The 22,386-nt window shown below is 37.4% G+C and overlaps 1 long non-coding RNA gene across 2 annotated transcripts in view; it reads right to left on the reverse strand.

Annotated features, from left to right (window-relative positions):
- LOC107500739 overlaps window positions 1-22,386 on the reverse strand; it is an 84,951-nt gene that overhangs the window by 16,462 nt on the left and 46,103 nt on the right. Inside the window, exon 3 of one of the 2 annotated variants that reach the window (XR_001594585.2) lies at window positions 20,773-21,606. The exons of the other annotated variant lie outside the window; for it this stretch is intronic. This is a non-coding gene — a long non-coding RNA (uncharacterized LOC107500739). Of the gene's footprint in view, window positions 1-20,772; window positions 21,607-22,386 lie in introns of those variants that run through there. 2 annotated transcript variants of the gene reach the window in all.

A 22,386-nucleotide genomic window follows, 5' to 3' on the forward strand; every position in this document is an offset into this window, starting at 1 on the left:
ACATATCAAGTTTTTGACCTATATCTATGCAGTATTATTTTTCTAAATCTCTTCAGAATAGTCCATATCAAAGAGGTTAGTCAGACTATAGTTCCCTGTGAATGGTCTATATATAATATAGATGTTTTATGAATTAATTACTACAGTCACTGGTTGAATAAAATTATTATGGTTTCTTCATTAGACAGACAGAATCTTAGCTTTTTAAAAGGAGAGGGCGAGTGGAGTGATCAGAGTGTTGTAGAAAGATAGTGGTTATGATTGTACAACATTGTAAATTTACTAAGTGCCACTTAGAAATAGTCGAAATGATGAATTTTTATGTTGTGTGTAGTTTACCACAATAAAAAAAGACAGAGAGTATTTTATTCTTTCTTCCTTGGAGGACACCCTGTTCAGCCCGATAGTACCTCTTTTTTTTTTTTTTTTTTTTTAATATTTATCTTCCCTCTCCACCCTGCTCCCATACCTTTTTTTTTTTTTTTTTTCCTGGTAGTGGTATCTGGTCTGAGGCATAAAACCTAATTTAAATCTTTAGAAATAGTTTAGAAGATGATTCCAAGAGGAATTGGAAACATGGTAATTTACCAGAAGACGAGAAGCCATTTAGTATCTCTCTTGTTTGTGGAAATTTGACTTATAATGTCACTTTGTTATAACATTGAGCTCCTGCCAGGCCAAAAACTCCAAAAGGGAGACAAGATACACTCTGGCCTACACTCCAGACACACTTCCCCGACAAGCTGGCCCTCCCTTAGGGCAGTAGTTGGCTTTCTAGACAACACATAAACAAGTGTCTTTGACAGAAAGGCTAAGTGGCTCCAGGCCCTGACGATAGCTCACACTAACAAAGCAGGGAAGTTGAGACTCCCGTCTATTTACAAAGCCTACGTGCTAGAAAGACAGAGATAAAGTTGTTCCCAGGAGGAGCGACATCGGTGCTACCACAGTGATGCTCTCCTCTCTCCTGCTTCTGACAGAATACCCTGGCTGAGAAGCCCACAGAAAGAGGGTGCAGAATTGCTTAGCCTTGGCCACAGGCAGGATATAGTCAAATTCTAGCCCCCATGAAAGGAGACTAAACAAACTCAGGGAGGGTTTGATCTCCCCTCCCCACTCAGTCCCAAATGTTGCTTCAATATGCGCCTGTTAAAATACGATAATCTAAGGGTGTCAACACTTTAAACTTTATCAGGTAGGCAAAGAATAGGATGCTGCTGTGTCCAGGTTGATGGTGGAGAACCTTTTGGTAGTTTCATGTTCCTTCTGCCTTAAGAGAGCTTCATTTTTATAATAGAATATCTATGCAGAACTTTTACTAGAAAGGACTTGGGAGACCAGCCTGGAAAGACCAGAGGTCCCATAGCTTATCCTCTCCATCCAGTGCCCAATGCGACAACAAATTCCCCCAAGGTTTGGTCTCCTATATAGACATGTCTGATGAGTAATCCCAATTCCACATGGTCCAAAGTCTTCTCTGGGAGTATTGTAGAAGTAGATTTATCTCCACCAACATTTCTAACACATACTTGCCCTTCAATCACTCACTAAGTGCTTTGTACCTACTCTTGTGTCGGGTACTGGAATAAAGCCATGAATAGAAGAAAATTCCTGCTTTTGAGGTTCAAGGTTTAGTAAGGGAAAGGGCAAGGAAAGAGATATTTAAATGGTGGTGTGATTTGGGGTGCTACGATCTGGACGTGTACAGAATGGCAAAGAGCCCAAGAGAGTCACCCTGCTTTCCTGAAAGCTCCAGCACGCAGAGAGAGGCTTATCGGAACTCTAGTTCCAGCTCCTGTAGGATGGAAGCCTGGGTGAGCTGGAGCCAGGTGAGCAGAAAAGGTTTAGGGGAGCAGGACAAGACCTTGCCTGAAGTTCAGTGTGAGCAGGCAGTGTAGCATTCCTCTGCCTGGCATTACATTTGAGTCCCCTTTGCCACTTGGGCATCACTTCTAGTGCAATGAGAGCCAATGATCTGAAACTAATGAGAAGATAGAAACCAGAAGCACTTAGATAGGTGGAGACAAAGGATCAGTTTAACAGTGATCTTACATATTAAAACTTAAATACAAATTTGTTCATTAAGCTAAATTCTAGACCCACAGGTAAAAGTCCAAAAATGGCTTATTTATATAATTTTATTTACAAGAAAACAAATATTTAGCTTTTCTGAATTGCAGACTCTAGCTAGGAAAAGAAGAGAAAGGTGAAGGGGAAGAGAGAGTAGAAGGGGAAAAAAAAAAGAAGGAAAGGGAGGAGGGGGAGGGTGGAGAGCAATGAGAATGAGAGGAAGGAAACCAGGGAGAGGAAGAAGAGGAAGAAAGGAAGGAGGAGAGGCACCCTGGTCACTCACTGATTATCTTTCTCTGTTAGTTAAAATTCTTCCCTTCAAAGGGAACTAACATATTCTAACTCAGCTAACTCTTGGATCATGACTAGGTTACTCATGTAGATTAAAAATTGAATTCCCATTTCTATAGTAATAGATGTTATCCAGATTTTATCAATAATTGAATAGAGTCTCAAGAAATGAATGATTAGCTTATGACATAGCTAATAAGTGACAGAAACAATGTGGTGTTAGCTTGTTGGTACAGTGTGATATTGTAGTGAACAAGCTAAGTTCAGTTATTTTAAAACAGAATAAGAGTTCTTAGAAAATGGTTTTTATGCCTATACGAAGCTTCAATTCTCCATTTAATCCAAAATGTGTCCAGTTACTATCTGGTCAGTAACCCTTGGTGTCAGCCTTCATTCCTTTCTTTGTTGACCCTACAGCTTGTCATCAAATCCTAACACTCATGCCTCAATTCTAGCAGCATTTCTCCAACCCTACATCCTCCTTCCACTCTGAGCTCCATCTCTGTGGCCTGTGTCCAAGGCCTTCTCAGGTTTTGCATCTCATTCTTCACATGCCACCAGAGGGGCTGTATGGCCAGCTGCAGGAACAATGGTCATGTTGCTCTTTGTCGAACCTCTACTGGGTCCCTACAAAAAATAAATAGGCACTTGAACAGTCCTAGATCATTTTTGAAGCCAGCAATGTTTAAGTAAGAAATTAACATAGAAGGTCATTAATAGTCTAGGTAGAACCCATCTTCCCGTCTCGTTTCCCACTTCTCTTCCTCCTCAATTGTCCTACTTCTTCATTTGCTGATTCAGAACCATGGAGACTATTTTCACAGTTTCATGGTTGCTCATGCTGCTCTCCGCCTAGAATTTTCTTCTCCTTTTCTTACCTGGCACATTGCTGTTTGTCCCCCAAGAGCCAGCTAAGTACTCTCTCCTCTATCAAAGATTCAGCTCATACCCCCTACCCCAGACAGACTGGGATGCTTCGGTTCTGGACCCCTAAAGCACTGAGGACAGGAGCAATCTTCAAAGATCATTTACTACCCTGTATTTTAATTATAAGTGTCATATCTGTCTTTCCAAGAAATTGTAAATTGCTAGACTGTGTTTTAGCGACATTTTTACCTCCACATGCCAGTACTTGGAACATAGTTGAGTGTTTAGTAAGTTTGTTGAATGAAGCAAAATACAAGTATCTGAGACCCAGAATCCTCTTCTTTAGGAACAGAGCAGATGTCTGCCTATAGGGTATATCCATGCTCTTGGTGCAATCTCAACACCCCTTTATTTCAAAAGAATATTTTCAAAGAGGCCCAGGATTTTAATTTCCAGCAGTAGGAAGTTGATTATTATTCTGTAAACAATATGAAGGTTTCTCAAAAAATTAAAAATAGAACTACCATATGATCTGCATTCAGACATCTGGGTATATATCCAAAAAATAAAATAAAATCAGGATATCAAAAAGATATCTGTACCTCCCATGTATTTTGCAGCATTATTCATAATAGCCGAGATATGGAAACAATCTAAGTTCTTTAATGGATAAAGAAAATGTGATAAACATATACAAGAGAATATTATTCGGCCATTAAAAAAGGAATCCTAGTGGAGATCGACTCTCTTGCTGTCACTGAAGATACTGCTTCTCTCTGAGACTGTGCAGCTTAGTTTCAAGAATGTAAAATTCAAGTCAGATGGATCCAAGTTGTATAACCTCAGGTAAATCTGGTAAACTTCAATATCTCATTTAGAATAAGAATAAATGTATCAACCTTGCATGATTACTGTGATATAATACAGAACTCTCTACATGGTCAAGGTGGTGGAATAGGCAAACTCTGTGCTCCCCTCCTCCTATGACCACATCAAAATTACAACTAAATGATAGAACAATCACCCTGGAGAACCATCTGAAGACTAGCTAAACAGAACTCCTGTAACTAAGAACATAAAGAAGAAACCACTTTGAGATTGTTAGGAGGCATGGAGACATGAAACAGGCTGGTCCCACACCCACATACAGTGGTTGAGAATCAGGAGGGGTTTGTTGGCTGTAGAGCCCCCTCCCTGAGAAGTGAGGCTCCCCAGCTCAAAGTACCTGCGCCGGGAAGAGGAGCCCCCACAACGTGTGGTTGTGAAAATCATTGGAGATTCCACCTGGGTGAGACAAAGTCTGCTGGAAACTCAAGCATCATCTTAAAAGGCCACATACAAACTCACTCACTCACAAATACTCACCCTACACTCCAGTGAAGGGACAGAAGTTCCAAAGGCGCCAAAGACATATGAGAAAAACTGAATTATATGGCTTCATGGTTAAGGCTGCAGGAGCAGCAGCCATTGTTTTTATGTTAAGACTTCCTTACTCACAACCTGCAGGTGCAGGTGGGTGCCAAGTCTCAATCTGCATTAACCTGGTAAATACAACTCACCACACCCTGGTGGCTCCCTGAAACTCTGTACCACCCAACTTGCGCACTTGCCAAACCTCTTTCAATGGTTGTGCCTCATAAACAGCTGACCTCAGCCTGTGTTGCAGACTTTACTAAAAAGTCTCGAAAGTCCACAGGTGCCAAGCAGTCAGTGATTCACCTTGACATTCCCTGTGCCTCTTGCTGAGAGGCCCCAGGCCCAGCATTGGTGGCAGCCAGCCTCAGCTTACAGTGTGGCCTCTCCCACATGCCTCTGGGACCAGGATAGGCAGCTACCAACTGCCAAATCACTTTATAGCCCTCAGCAAGTGGTCCCTAGCAGGGCACAAAGAATAGCTGAACTTGGCCTGCACCAGAGCCCTTCCCAAGAGACTCCAGATCAACACACTTAGTAAACAGCTTCAGATCACAACAGTGCACAACACAATTGGCTCTACAAAAGGCATACTGAAAGGAAAGGGTGGTCTTGGCAGAGTCCTGCTGGGGCTAATCTTGCCGTATGAGGGTCAGTCCCCACACAACAGCTCATCTTCTATGGTTGTGACCAATCCTCATAGCCAGTCAGCATAAGGGTCAACCCCACCCACTCATGTGCCAAAAGCAATCAAGGCTCAACTACAACAGGAGGGCACTCACAACCCATACAAGAGACACTTCTGGCGCAGCCAGGTCAAGTGACTAGGAAGAATGCACCACTGAACCCCACAGGACACCTGCTATACCAAGACTGGAAAACACAGCAGATCTACTTAATACATGGAAACAAAGATAGAGAGGCAGACAAACAGCAGCAGCAACAACAAACAAACAAACAAACAAACAAACAAGAAACATGTCCCAAATGAAAGAACAGGAAAAAACTCTAAAAAAAGGAATTAAATGAAATAGAGGCAAGAAATTTGCTGGAGTTTAAAACTCTGGTTATTCAGATGCCTAAGGAACTTAGTGAGAACTGCAACAAAAAGTGTAAAAAAAAAGGACAGAGAAACTGTAAAAAAAAGAACCAATCAGAAAAGAAGAATATAATAACAGAAATAAAGAATACACTAGAGGGAAATGACTGCAAATAAGATGAAACAGTAAATGAATCAAATCAGCAATTTGGAAGACAAGGTAGTAGAAAACACCTAATCAGAACAGCGAGAAAAAAAAGAAAAAGAATTTTTAAATGAAGATAGTGTAAGGATAGTTTAAGGACAACATTAAGTGTACAAACATCTGCATCACTATGATACCAGAAGGAGAAGAGAGAGAGCAAAAAACTGAAAACATATTTTAAAAAATAATGATGGAAAACTTCTGTAATCCAATAAAGGAAATAAACACACAAATCTAGGAAGCACAAAGAATTCCAAATAAGTAGAACCCAGAGATGCACACCAAGACACATTATAATTAAAATGCCAAAGTTTAAAGATGAAGAGGGAATCTTAAAAGCAGCAAGAGAAAAGCAATTATTTACCTACAAGGGAGCTCTCATAAGACTATCAGTCAATTTCTCAACAGAAACTTTGCAGGCCAGAAGATAATGCAAAGTATTAAAAGCGGTGAAAAGCAATGACTTACGACCAGTATTACTCTACCCAGCAAGGCTATCATTTAGAATCAAGGAACATATAAAAAGCTTCCCAGACAAAAAAAAAAAAAAAAAGGTAAAGGAGTTCATCAGCACCAAACCAGTACTACAAAAAAATATCACAGGGACTTTCTTAAAAAAAAGAAAAGAAAAGAAAAAGGTAAAAAATGTGAATAATAAAATGGCAGTAACTACACATCTATCAATAATTGCATTAAACATAAATGGTTTATATGCTCCAATCAAAAGACAAGGTAAAAATTGATTAAAAAAAAAAAAGACCCATATATATGTTTTTAAAAGATATCCACTTCAGATCAAATACACACAGACTGAAAGTAAGGGTTGAAAAAAGATGTTTCATGCAAATGGAAATGAAAAACAGCTGGGGTAGAAATACTTATATTAGACAAAATAGACTTTAAAATGAAGGCTATATAATATGAGACAAAGAAGGATATTTTATAATGATAAAGGTATCAATTCAACCAGAGGATATAACCCTTCTAAACATTTATACACCCAATGTAGGAGCACCTAAATATACAAAGCAAGTATCAATGGACATAAAAAAAAGAAATTGACAGTAATACAGTAATCTTAGTAAACTTTAGCACTTCATTGACATTAATAGATAGGTCATTCAACAAGAAAACAGTGGTCTTAAGTGGCATATTAGACCAGGTAGATTTAATTGATATTTTTAGAGTCTTTCACTCTAAAGTAGCAAGAGATACTTTTTTTTTTGCAAGAGCATGTGAAACATTTTCAAGGATAGACCACGTGTTTGGCCACAATACAAGTTTGTCTAAATTTTAAAAGATTGATATATCAAACATCTTCTCTGATAACAATGATATGAAACTAGAAATCAACAACTCAAAGCAAACTGAAAAACATACAAACACATGGAAGCTAAATATCAAGTTACTGGACAATAATAAATGGGTTAACAATAAACTCAGGGAAGAAATCAAAAGATATCTTGAAACAAATGCAAACAAAAACACAAGACCCAAAAATCTGTTGGACGCAACCAAAGCAATTCTAAGAGAGAAATTCATAGCAATAAAGTCCTACCCCAAGAAACAAGAAAAATCTCAAATAAAAAATTTAACCTTACACCTATAGAAACCAGAAAAAAAAAAGAATAAGCAAAGCCCAAAAGGAGCAGAAGGAAGGACATAATAAAGATCAGCATGGATATAAACTTAATAGAATCTAAAAAAAAACAATACAAAAGATCAATGAAGCCAAGAGCTGGTTATTTATAAATGAAATTTGTAAAGGAAGGAGGAGGAGGAGGATAAGAAAAAGAAGAAAGTAGACTCAAATAAATAAAATCAGAAATGAAAGAGAAGTGACAACTGACATCACAGAAATGTAAAAGATTATAAGACTATACTACAAAAAATCATATGCCCAACAAATTGGGTAAGCTGGAACAAATGGATAAATTCCTAGAAATAGCCCATGACTGAGTCAAAAAGATACAGAAAGTCTGAAAAAACCTATAAATATTAACAAAATTGAATCAGTAATTTAATAAAACCTCCCAACAAACAAAAGTCCTGGACTGAACAACTTCACAGATGAATACTAACAAATATGTAAAGAAAAATTAACACCTATACTTCTCAAACTATTCCAAAAAATTCAAGAGTAGGAAAGGCTCCCAAGCTCATTTTGCGAGGCTACCATTACCCTGATTTTAAAACCAGACAAAGACGTTGCAAAAAAAGAAAATTGTAAGCCAATATCCCTGATGAGCGTAGATGCAAACATCCTCAACAAAATATTAGCCAACCCAATTGAGCAATAGATTAAAAAGATCATACGACATGATCAACTGGGATTTATTCCTGGGATGCAAGTTAAGTTGATATCTGCAAAAACAATTAATGCAATTCATCACATAAACAAAATGAAGGATAAAAATCATATGATCATATCAGTAAATGCAGAAAAAGCATTTGATAAAATCCAGCATCCATTTATAATAAAAACTCTCAGCAAACTGGGAATAGAGGGAATATACCTCAACATAATAAAGACCAAATGTGACAACCCCACAGCTAACATTATTCTCAATGCAGAAAAGCTAAAAGTGTTTTCCTTAAGATCAAGAACAAGACAAGACTGTCCACTTTCACCACTTTTGTTTAATATAGTATTGAAAATCCCAGCAACAGTATTCAGACAAGAAAAAGAAATGAAATCCATTTAAATAGAAAGGAAAAGTAAAACTGTCATTATTTGTGGATTACATGATAATATATAGAGAGAACCCTAAAGATTCTACAAAAAAAAAACCTATTAGAACTGATAAATAAATTCAGTAAAGTAGCACGATATAACATTAATATTTAAAAATGGGTTGCATTTTTACACACCAATAACAAACCACCAGAAAGAGAAATTAAGAAATAATCTCATTTATAATTAAATTGAAAACAATAAAATACCTAAAAATAAATTTAACCGAGGAAGTAAAAGACTTGTACTTGAAAAATTATAAGACACTGAAGAAAGAAATTAAAGAAGATACAGATAAATGATATATACTACCATGATCATGAATAGGAAAAATTAACACTGTTAAAATGTCCATACTACCCAAAGCAATCTATAGATTTAATGCAATCCCTTAAAACCCAATGGCATTTTTCATAGAACCAAAATAAATAATTCTAAAATGTATACGGAACCACAGAAGACCCCTAATAGTTCCAGCAATCTTGTGAAAGAAGAATGAAGTTGGGGGTATCAGATCCTTGATATCAAACTATACTACAAGACTATAGTAATCAAAACAGCATGGTACTGGCATAAGAATACCACATAGATCAATGAAAGAGAATAGAGAACCCAGAAATAAATCCATGCTTATGTGGTCAGTTAATCTATGACAAAGGAGACAAGAATATACAAGGGGGTAAAGACATTCAATAACTGGTGTTGGGAAAACTGGACAGATACATACAAAAAAAATGAAACTGGATCACTTTCTTATACTACATACAAGAATAACCTCAAGATGGATTAAAGACTTAAATATAAGACCCAAAACCATAAAACTCTTAGAAGAAAACATAGGCAGTAAATTCTCTGGCATTGTTCTTAGTAATATTTTTTCTGATATATCTCTTCCAGCAAGAAAAACAAAAGGTAAAATAAACAAATGGAATTATATTAAACTAAAAAGATTTTGTGCAGCAAAGTAAACTATCAACAAAACAAAAAGACAACCTACTGAATGGTAGAAGATATTTTCCAATGATACATCCAATAAAGGGTTAATATAAAAATTTTATCAAGAACTCACACAACTCAATACCAACATAAAATAAAATAAATAAAATAAATAAACACTAACAATCCAATTCGAAAATGAACGGAGGACCTGAATAGACATATTTTTAAAGAAGATATACAGATGGCCAATAGACATATAAAAAGATGTTCAATGTTACTGATCATGAAAGAAACGCAAATTAAAACCACAAGGAGATATCACCTCACATCTGTCAGAATGGCTATTAGCAATAAATCAATAAACAACAACTGTTGGCAAGGATGTGGAGAAAAAGGAATCCTTGTGCACTGTGGGTGGGATTGAAATGTGGTGCAGCCACTAATGGAAAACAGTAAGAAGTGTCCTCAAAAGATTAAAAATAGAACTTACCTTTGACCCAGTAATTCTATTTCTCAGTATTTATCCAAAAAAATCCAAAACACCAATTCAAAAAGATATATGCACTTCTATGTTCTTTGCAGCATTATTTACAATAGCCAAGATATGGAAGCAACCTAAGTTCCCATCAGTACACAATTAGATAAAGAAGTGGTAGTAGTCTCAGTGATGTAAAGTACAACAGAGGGACTATAATCAATAATATTGTATTAAGCATGTATGTATGGTACTGGGTGGGTACTAGACCTGTTAGGGTGATCACCACATAAATTATATAAATGTCTAACCATCAGGCTGTAACCTGAAACCAACATAATATTGAGTGTCAACCATAATTGAAAAATAATTTAATTCTGAAAATACATCAAATAAAAAACAATACCGAAAAATAAAAAGAAGGAAATCCCGCCATTTGCTTCAACATGGAGGAACCTGGAGAATAAGTGAAATAGGCCTAACACAGAAAGACAAATAGTGTATTATCTCACTTTTATGTAGATTCTAAAAAAGTTGAAATTGTAGAAGCAATTTCACTGGAGTCGAGGGTGGTAAAAATGGAAAGATGTTGGTCATAGGGTACAAACTTTCAGTTATAAGACAAGTAAGTTCTGGGGATCCAATATATAGTATGGTGACTATAGTTAATAATACTGTATTTTATACTTGAAATATGTTAAGAGAGTAGATCTTAAGTGTTATCACCACACACACACTCGAAAAAAATGGTAACTATGTGAGGTCATTATTGTGTTAATTAACTTGATTGTAGTAATCATTTCACAGTGTACAGGTATATTAACTCATCCTATAGTACACATTAAAGAATTGCATTGTACAACCTAAATATATATAATCTTTGTCAATCTTACCTAAATAATGCTGGAAAGGGTAGTTCTCTTTCCAACTCTCATAAAATATTAGCTGTTTACTTATTTCATAGTTATTATGAGAATTAAAGGAAATATTTTGTGAAGTAATACATACAAAATTATCTTTATTCCTTGCCAGGAAGTTTTTTTCTCTACTTTTCTATTTCTCCTTCCTTCCTTCCTTCCTTCCTTCCTTCCTTCCTTCCTTCCTTCCTTCCTTCCTTCCTTCCTTCCTCCCTCCCTCCCTGCCTCCCTCCTTCCCTCCTGCCTTCCTTCCTTTCTTTGTCATCCAGAGTTCTTGCGTTCTAACATGAAGCAGTGGTAACAGCCTGTGCCTATCTAAATTAATTTATGCTAGTGTTGATTCTGTAATAGGCATGATTATAAGCACTTTATAGCACATTTAATCCTGCAAAAGAGACTCCTAGGAACCTTTCGAAGTATCACTATTCCCATCCTTGTTTTTATAGGTATAGTAGTCCCCCCTATCTACGGTTTTGCTTTTCACAGTTTCAGTTACACTCAGTCAACTTCAGTCTGAAAATATTAAATGGAAAATTTCAGAAATAAACAATTCATAAGTGTAAAATTGCAAGCTATTCTGAGTAGTGTGATGAAATCTCTGGCAATCCCAGTCTGTCCCGCCCCCCAGGATTTGAATCATCTCTTTGTCCAGATTATCCACACTGCACATGGTACTCGCCAATTAGTTATATTAGCTGCCAACTGGGTTAGCAGATCGATTATCTCAGTATGACAGTGCTTGTGTTCAAGTCACCCTTATTTCACATAATAATGGCCCCAAAGCCATTCACATAATTTTTATTACAGTAGGTTATTATAACTGTTCTATTCTTATTTTTATTAATCTCTTATGCGACTAAGTTATAAATTTAACTTTTTCTTAGGTATGTATGTATAAAAAAAAAAACAGTACATCTAGGGTTCAGTACTATCTGTGGTTTTAGGCATCCATCCAAGGGTCTTGGAACATGTCCCGCTGGATAAAGGGGACAACTGTATGTCAAAAAGGTGGCAGGTTAATAATCTCCCCAAAGTCTGAGAGCTCTGTTCATGGAGGCAGGCTGACTCAGCCTGGGATTTCAATTCTAACACTGAACTTTCCCTATGTGGCAATTTGAAGGGAAAAGAATCAGCTCCATCAATGCCAACCTCTGGGTCTCTAATTAAAACTAGGCATTTTGCGTTGCCCAGTTCCAAGATACAATCAGAGATGCTCCCACAGCTCTGCCCTATGGAATCGTGGTTACATGTTTTAATTAAACTTTTCTTCCTTATCTCCAAGAGTTTTAGTCATAATCCATGTACCTAAACTATGATTATTGTGGATGAGTTAGTTTCCTGGGGATTGAATCTGATGGCCCAAGGGGCTGCCAAGAAACCCCAGCTCAATGAGCTGGAAGCCAATTGGTCATCTATGAACAGGAAATCTGCTAGACCTGGGTCAGCATGGGCACATACACAGAAACAAAGTGTACAAACAGGCACTGTTGTTCTTTCTCTATTCTTCTCTTTTATGAACTGGGCAGCTTTTGTGCAACCTCCACTGACTGGGTAAAGTGAGCCATTGAAGCTATTCAGAGAAAGGACAATGACGTGGAATTCCTGGGATCTGGCAGAGGATATTTGTCTTTCCTATGCCATCTCTAGCCCCAGTCGACCCCTAGTCCTATAGTGAGAAGGAATGTCTATTTCACATAGAGAGCCATTAGGAATACTGGCTGACACCATCCCATTACCAAGGCCTCCAGCCTCAGAACTGACCCTCCTTACCCAAAGAGAGGCTTAGCTGTGGGCTCAATCTCACAGGCTCTCCTTCGAGAATCTTGGCTGGAGAACTAACTCTTGGGAGAGTAAACGATGGACTCTTTTTAGCATGTAGAATTGTAATAAGTCAACATTCAAAGGGAAGGTCTATACACACCACGTGTTACTGTCAGGGTAATTTGGAATTTGGGGGGTGCACCAGTCTAAACTGAAGAATAGTACTGTAATTTGTTTATTTGTCTGTAAGATTCCTGTGGTTACTAAGGTCTGCTTGCAAGTAAACCTCCTTGAGGACCTTAGTGACAAGATAAGAATGATTTGTAATTAGCATCCTCAGGTCTCACAAGCATATATCTGGGAAAAAGCAGTAGACTTTGCTAAGAGAAGTAAACATTGTTATCTTATGATGCTATTAAATTGGCAAACCCTCTCTCCTAGATTGGTTTGTTGTACACAGATAATTTTGCTTAGAGCTCCACAAATTGTCACATTCTCCAAAGAACAGGACCTTTATTAACAAATCTGTACTAGACTTCTAATGGTCTGTTCCTGGCCATAGTAGTGATACAGAATGAGTTAGGATTTGACTCTAAGGGCAGTAGTTGAAAACTTTGAAATTCCATTGCACAGTATGAGAGTAAATGCTAAATAAATATTTGTTGATAATGAAAAGATGCAAATGAAGAAGAGAAGAAGGAAGAAAAGGAGGAAAACGGGAGAAAGAAGGGAGGGGTCGTTGTATTTTCCAAACCATAAATTGAAAATAGTAAAATTATTCACCAGACTCACAGGGGCAGATGCAGTCTTTTGAGCAAGACAGTTTTCTAACCATTTCTTAAATGTCAAAGACCCTTCAGGGTTAAAAGGAACCTTATCTTTAAATTCAAAGTATCTAAAAATAAATGTTAAATATGCATTTTACAATTTATATATAACACAATTATGTAGTTAACACAGCTCTCAGATAAGGTGATCAGAATGAAGATTTATAAATATTGGATGGAAATAGAACATCATATTATAATTCTAGAATGTTAAAAATCTGTAAAATAATTATTTTGATAATGTTCGCCCAAAATTATAACCTTAGAAATCTAAGAGGTAATTAGTTCTAGGCAAATAGCTATTTAATAATATTCACTTTGGGAAACTTTTTACATGAATATAGATGTTTCTTTTCAAAAACCTTATGAGGAAAAGACAAGAACACTAACAAATTTTGTAAAACCAGAATGAATTTCTGATGACTGTATTATTTTTACTATTTTTTTAGAGGCATGCTGCTCCAGATAACTGGGTGATTACATACCCACTAATGTATTTCCCCTTCATGTTTATTTTGGAAAGATGGCAGGTTATTTTGAAAGAAAGGAGGAAAAACAGACTACAGAGGAAGCAGAGTTGCCTTGTATCTTGTAGGGCAATGGATTACTAAAATTACCAGACTTTACGGAAGAGAACACATATTCATTTCTTTTGCACATTTTCTTAAGTTTCAAAGGACTTAGAACAAGGTGATATGCCCATAGTATCAAGGAGAAGAACCCAATGTCAAAAAAAAATAATAAGGAAAAATGTTAATTTTGGAATAGCGCAAAACCAATAGTGATGAGGATGACTTTGGTCTCAAACTTTAGCTATCAGACAAAATTTTTTTCCAATACTTTCCAGATTCATTCAGTTTTTTAGCTGATTAGAGCATGATAAATCAGAGATTAGATATCAATAGAAAAATGTAGTTATAAATATTACAAGTCAAAGTTTACATTTTAGTTACTATTCCTGCCTAGTAACCAGATTTGTTTACAGTGTTCATCTAGTCTCTCAACAGAAATTTATGAAACACTTACTATGTACCACAAAACTGTACCAAGGATACAAAAGTGAATGAAGCAGCATCCTTGCTCCCACAATGCTCACGGCCTGCCCTTGTCGCCTTGGGTATGGCAGGGAATATCATCAGAAAAAATAGCATTTGGAAGCAGACGCATGTAAGAAAGCATCAACTCTTCTGCAACTCATTCAGTTAGCTTCTAAAACTATTTGTTATCTTTCTCAGCAGAAGATAAATTTTATATTAATTTACCTTTGAAAAAAATCATCCTTCCTCCAACAATAAAACATTTCTACTGTACAACATTATTTTAATTGTGTCTCTGCAGGAAGGAACAAGTCCAAAATGATCAAGACACTGGTTGTAATCAATGACCTCTTCCAAGATACCTTGAACTTTCTTTTGTTGATCAGACCTTCTAAAAGCACGCTGGGAGTCAAACTCTTCTGGCTTAAACCCATTTTAAACATCACTTAATCGCATGATGCGACAATTCCTTATCAGATGACCCTGTGCTCATACACAAACACAGCCACTATCAGGCACAGACAGGCCATAATCTGGCAAAACTTTGATGAAACAGAAATAAACACAATGTGTAGTGCATATTAATAAACTCAGGCATTTTGGCACACATCAACATTACAAACACCCTCAAAAGGCAAGTGCTGTGAGGCTAGGTTTCCTTATATGAACCTTACCATCTATATAAACAAGGATAGATAAAAGGGAAAGAGGTGAATCTTTTGAAACAATATATCTCTTCTTCAATCTTGGAAATAACAACTCCCCTCCTAAGAACTAATAGTTTCCATAATGTGTCATTTTCTGAAAGGGAGGGGACTAAATTATAGCAAGACTCTGGACCTCTAGCCTGGGACCTTACTCATTTCGAGGTAATTAAAAAGTGTTTTAGGATCAATTATTAGTATGAGGGAAAGCTAACACTCACCTGATACAGCAAAATTAAGACCCACACTGCAAACTCAGTAAACACATTTAAATTTTATTTTTTTAAATGAAAACTAAAATAAGTTTCAAGATAGTAAATATATTTATTTTAAAAAAAAGACCTGAAAAGTTGGTTTAAAACAGTGGAAAAGCCCTTTGTTCAGGTGTGTTGGGTCAAGTTCAAATACAGGAGAAAACTGAACATTGTTTTTAAAAACATTTTAGTGTTGAAACCTTTTTGGTATAAGCGGTGCTGTGTCTATCTCTGCCATTTATAAAAACTCTGTATTTATATAATCTCTCAAAACAGTGCCTAAATTTGAGGCAATTTTCAAAAAAAGATAATTATCAAATTTACTATGCAGCAGACCTTTCCCAGAAGACTATTCTAAGGGCTTCCTTAACCTCACTGACCCCCCGAGTTAACAACCCCTCTCTTTTTAATGTGAGAATGAAACTTCTCCATCGGTCTCTGAAATGGGTACTTTAAGAGTTGCCATTTCCTGGAAGCTGCCACAACGACCTGCCCTCCATCCCTAACCTCCTGGTGCCTTCCTGGCTGGCCTCTCTTGGGTGTGGTAAGCAGAGACCCTCTTTCACATCTTGAGGTGCAGGATTTCTACATCCTGAGAACTCCTTTGTGCTAGAGCCATTGGCCCCTTTTTCTTCTCCTACTCCATAATGTAGTCAGTCCACAGTTTTCTCTGCCTGCACTGGGCTCCCTCCTGGGTGAGTCAACCTCCCTCCTGTCTACCTTCCATCTCAATGCATCTGACTCCAGGATATATCACAATTCTGGAACCTTCCACAAGCTTCTCAGTCTGTACTTCTAACCACCTGATGATCGTTCGGTCATTTCTTCTCAGACCAGTTCCTACTCCCTCAGCCACTGACCCTGCAAGGCAGCGTTAACGTTTCTCTCGCAGACTCCCTGAACGGCATCAGCCCCCAAACCACGCCGATTTCTGCTTTATGTTCCTCTGCCCTTTAATTTAAGAAGCCAGGCACTGCTCTGGGACCCCGGGAAGAGAGAGTCAGAAAAGGTTAAGCTGCTTTCAATTGAGCAAAAGAACATCCATGCCTTTCACCAGGGAGTCTTGTACAGTGTGACGTGACCTCTCAGGAGCGGTGAGAAAACCTCGCCGTGATCATCTTTCACAAGCAAACCAGCTGAAACGCTGAAAGCCAAAAAAGCAACCAGACAAGTGCTGTAAGAAACAAGCTGAACTCCTCACTCATTTCCATCGGTAACTTCTAGCGAGGAGGGTTATAGGTGATCAAGGAGTTATTTTAGGAAGTGAACTCAATAGGAAGAATGACATCCCTGATTTCTCAAAGATTCTATGGGACCTTTGATAGCCACTGTTCAGTAATGTTTTTTTTCTGTATCCTTTTACCTGGTAGAAAAGTGTGTTGTACAGTACAAGAGGAAAACAGAAAAGGGAAAAAAAAAACATAGTTATCATTATTAATACGTACCATTTATAAATAGCCTAAGATGAACCTAGCGGTAACTGACCAATTTACATGCCCCACAAAATCCCATGAGAGAGGAATTATCATCCTCATTTTACCAATGAAGAAATTGATGCAGGGAAGTTAAGTAATGTCCCTAGGGTCACACAGCTACCTAGAAGAAACTGTGGGCATCAAACTAAGGTCTACCCCACTGGGGTAGCAAATCCAGTGCTTTTTTGCTATACTTCTCCAACCCCCAAAAGGAGGATTTCAGAAAACATGCTATCTGTCCTTACTAAAGCATCCCACATGTTTAAGCTTATAAAGTTATTAGCTGATTCTTGAGAAGTCATTAATTATATGGGAAATATATGTAGAAAAAAATATAGTGCTTTCCTAATTTGTTCTAAATGTATATTTAAACCTATGGAAAAGCAATGGATGAAAAGTTACTGACTTGTCACAAAAACTGGACATTTAGGAACAAAGTTATTTAAAAAAAAATAACTAATCTTTGCTAAGTCCTTCATGTGCATCATCTAATCTAATCCTCAGAATGCCCCTTAGATCTAGGTATCATGTTATTTTCTCTTATAGATGATGAAACTGAAAGTAAAACAGGTTAAATAACTAGCCCAAGGACACACAGCTAGTATGAGGTTCAAATTCATTTCTGTCTAATTTTATAACCTCTGTCCTTAACCTATAGGCTATAATCACTCTTCCTTGATGGTCCATCATTATTATTCTGTTAGCATCCCTTCACCTGTACAAATGTCTCTGCATCGAGTATGCGATGCAATACTAGAATCGGGCATTCTTGTGCAGCATTGTTAAAACACCACCCTTGACTCCAAAGTCCTTTGGATAAGATTAAATATATTCTTTGCTTCCCAGTAATAGGCAGTAGGATTTATTAAACTCAACTCTGTAAATACGATTTTAAGAAATGCTCTTTTGTTGTCTATCATGTTTCAAATACATTGCTTTATTTATTCGCAAAAACTATGCAAAGTTTGCTTTTAAACTTCATGCTTATTACTACTGTGATGTCTCCCTTTTTAAACTAGAGATTTTCCAAAATAAATAAATGCTGTCACTGGCCCAGATTCCTGGAGCTTGATCTGCTCTGCCTGGAAGGCAGTGACACAGCATGGATAAGACCAGGTCACACAGTCCTGGGCTTGCTTCTCGACTCTGTCACTTGTCTTCTGTGCTGTGTGACCTTAAGTTACTTACTTAGCTTTCCTGTGTTTTCTGAATCAGTTTCCCCAGTATCCATGTTATAGATCCAATTTTCTGTCTCTTGATACTTTTATTGAATATTTCATGAGCATTTGTCTTCCAGTCCTGGTACTCAGCCCTCCAACCCCACACACACTTAGTCTTCCTCATCTCTGAAAATAGTGCCAACACCCACCCAGTTGTTTATTCCAAAAACCTCAATACTTTATTAATTTCCTCTCCTCTCAGCCACTCCCACATCTAATTCATCTTCAAGACCAATAAATTTTACTTCTAAAGTATAGCTCGAATCTGCATACCTTTCTTCTTCAAAATTGCTACCCCTGTCCATGCCACCATGATCTTTTTCCTAGACACCAAAATATTCTCAGAATTAATCTTCTCAGTTGCTACCTCCTTCTCCCCTTTAATCCATTCTCCATCAAGCAGTAAAAATGATTGTTTCTTTTTTTATTTAAAGAGGATTGTGTTACTACCTTTAAAATCATTCAATGAATTCCAAACTCTTCTTCACGTCTATTAGAGTGATTTTTTTTTTTTTTTAAAGAAAATAACAAGTGTTGGCAAGGATGGGGAACAAGCAGAAAGAACCCTTCTTCATTGCTGGTGAGAATGTAAAGTATGCAGCTGCTGTGGAAAACAGAATTGCAGTTGCTCAAAATATTAAAAAAGAAAATTACCATGTGATCAAAAATTTCACTTCTGGGCGTATACCCAGAAGCATTGAAGGCCGAGACTGAAACAGATATTTGAACACTGCTGTATAGGTTTTACAGCATTGCACTGTACGTTGTTCATAGCAGCATTATTCCCAATAGCCAAATGTTCACTGAGAAATGAATAAAGAAAATGTAGTATATACATACAATAAAATAAAATGAATAAAGAAAATGTAGTATATGCATACAATAAAATATTATTCAGCCTTAAAAAAAAAAAAGTAAATCCTGACATTTGCAAGAACATGAATGAATCTGAAGGACATAATGCTAAGTGAAATAAACCAGTCACAGAAGGACAAATACTTTATGATTCCACTTACATGACTTATATTAGAAGAGTCAAATGAATAGAAACAGAAAGTACAATGGTGATTGCCTGGGGCAGTGAGGAGAGGGAATGGGAACTTGTTGTTTAACGGGTTTAGAGTTTGAGCTTCGAAAGATGAAAAAAGTTTTGAAGATGAATGGTGGTGATGGTTGCACTGCAATGTGAATGTATTTAATGACACTGAACTGTACACTTAACAATGGTTAAAATGGTAAATTATATGTTATGTATATTTGTCTTTACAAATCCAGAACTCTTACCGTGACCTAGGAGGCTTTGCATGATCCAGTGCCTGCCTACCTCTCTGAGTTCCCCTCTCACTACCCCTGCCCTCGAAGAAGCATTAGACGGGAGTTTAGAACAAGCAGTCCTCTGATGCCAGCCATACCTCCTCTCCACCAGGCGGGCAGCTCCTCTTCTATATAGCAGCAGCTTAAATACTGTCTCCGCCTCCAAGAAGCCCTTCCTCACTCTCCAACCCTCAGTCAGCCCTCTATCCTCCTCTGTTAATCACTTCTACTTTTTCATCGCGTGTCACAGAGGAGTTCATACTCACACGTAGTAGCTTTATGAAAGCTGTCTCGTTCTTTAGGAATCGATGAAAAACCCAAATTACCCTCACCCATGGGATCCGCCAGCCTTCCTCAAATAATTGACGTCCTATATATTGGAAAAAATAACTCAGATCGTGCACGTTTAATAAGTATTTTTAAATACTCTTCACTTGTTTCATTTACTCATTCTAAGAAAAGATTTCAAACTGTTTCCTCTGACTTTTATTTAAGCAGTTTCTAAAGAGGTAGAGGAGACTCTTCGACTTGCAAAATAAAAAATAAATGCATTTCAAAAGGCTTCCTCTATCCCCCACCTTCTATGTGGGAGTTGTTCTTCAAGGGGGAATTCCTCTGAAATAAAATTGGGAAACGCTCCAAGATTGTTCATGCTTCCAATATTAAGTATTCTGACTTCTGAAGACATGGCCCAGCCCACTCTTTAATCACATCTGAGGAAATTCCCCCAGCCTGGGTAAAAGATCATAATATCTTAAGAAGGTTGATGAGCTCATGAAGAGCAATTAAATTTAGAAAGCCAAGACACTCCCAGGAACCTCCTTTAAGCAACTTTTCTCCTCCATTAACCCCTTGAAATTTCCAGATCAGCATCATACTAAATTTTAAATTATTTTCAAAGTAATTTTTAATTTAATGCATTGCAAAGCTGAGCAGTTTGTGCTCCATTTCCCTGAAACTTTTTCTGTTACACTATCTTCATCAATATTAAATAACTCAGAAAATTAATTTCCTAAATTTTTGTGAGCACCATTTATCTTTGATGGATTTGGCATTCTAAATTTTAATTTTCAATGTGAGGATTATCTCTTATCTACTCTGATACTTTATGAGAGCGAGAAACAAGTACATCAGGAGATCTCAGATGATGGGAAACAAAAAAGCTTTCGTAGTGATTGACATGCTTACAGTACTAAGAGATTTCTTGTTTTTATATAACAGTGTTCACAACCAAACTGCCCACCCTTCCTCGTTAATGTGGAGACGTAATAAAACGAAGACTATCGGATAAAGTGAATTGTATAATTCACTCTACGTGAGAGCCATTTCCCAAAGTCCCTATAAACAATGGAGCTTCCCGCCACCTCTCTCTTGCTACTGTGTACATATATGTCATGCTTTTTATTTATTTCCTTGGCTCATAAAACAAAAAGATTAAAATTTCAGGTGAAAACAAGGGATGAAGATGAAAAGTGTTTTTTTTCTTCTTTGTCCTTTTGAAATTGTATTAATTTTATGCTAAAGAAGGTGTAAGTCTTGAAATAAAGAAAGCATTTTGTAGATGATAGTGATTTGTAAATGTAGAAAGCAAGAGATTTCCATGTATGGGCTTTAAGTGCATTCCAGTGCAGTGTCAAGTTTTGTGCGCGATAAGGCCAGAGCAGGAAGCTACTCGAGGTCAGGAAGGAAGTGCTGTCAAGCTTGAGAGCGGGCAGAGTCGTGCAGGGAGCTGGGCAGGCTCAGGGCTTCAGCTGTGTAACCACTGCCCTATTTTTAAAAGATAAACAGCATAAATAGCACAAAATCCACACGGTGCCTGCTTCAAATTCATCCAGACTTCACACGCGCTCAATCTTAGCCTTTGCCACGCATTGTAAATCTCCCAAAAACGTGAAGTAATTGTTTCTTCTGGGACATGGTGCAGAGATGCTTATGAAGGTTTGGTAGGTTTGGTTGTAGTTTTTTATCTAGTATCCACAGCTGACTGTGGGTGCCTCTGGTTATCATAGCTGATCTCCAAGTGTCCCCTTTTTCTCTCATCCACCCTCAACCCATTACCAGCATCTGTTTTCAGGGAAAGAAATCTTAGTATTAGTTAACAGTAGTAAGAGAAAGTTCTCACCTTAATGAATCTACAGATATGTCTAAAATGCAGTTAGCCAGCAGAACTCATTAGGCCTATAACTGGCAATGCTTTCAGAGTTAATTTCCAGATCAACAAGCATTTATTGGGTGTCCATCATATGATAAGCATTGTGCTGGGTGTTGAGTCCCAGAGATGGGTCTGCTGCCCTGGTCCTCATGGAGTATACAGTATGGAATATTAATACGTTTACTCCTTTTTTAAGATACTAATACTTTGTATACATTGTAATAGGACAGTGATAATGGTATAGAATGGGTGCAACAGGAAGACTGATGAGAGGGTCCTAAGCCGAACTCACCGTCAAGGTGGGACTAAGAGAGACGCCAGGTGGCCGGGCATTTCCCAAAGGAGGAAAGAAGAAAAGCAGCAGAAGAGTAGGGAAGTTGTAAGTTGTGTTTCTAGGTGAAGGGCAGCATCCACCATGGCTCGGATGCCAGATACGGCATGCAGCGCGCTAATCAAACGATAGCTCAGAAAGCAAGAATATGCCATTAGACATTTTCCCTGAGAAAATACTCATCAAAGGTATAGGGGTTCAGGCCTATCCTTATAAGCCCACGGACTGACATTCGAGTGTGTGCCACCTACTGGACAGAGCTGGTACATCCAGCACTGGGATTGCAAAAAGGAAACCAAGTCAGAGAAAAACTCAACAAGAGGCACAACTATATGAAGAAAAAATTGAAAACTCTGACTAC

The sequence above is a fragment of the Rousettus aegyptiacus genome, unplaced genomic scaffold (assembly GCF_014176215.1).
Source record: "Rousettus aegyptiacus isolate mRouAeg1 unplaced genomic scaffold, mRouAeg1.p scaffold_m13_p_15, whole genome shotgun sequence".
In the NCBI taxonomy this organism is placed as follows: domain Eukaryota; kingdom Metazoa; phylum Chordata; class Mammalia; order Chiroptera; family Pteropodidae; genus Rousettus; species Rousettus aegyptiacus.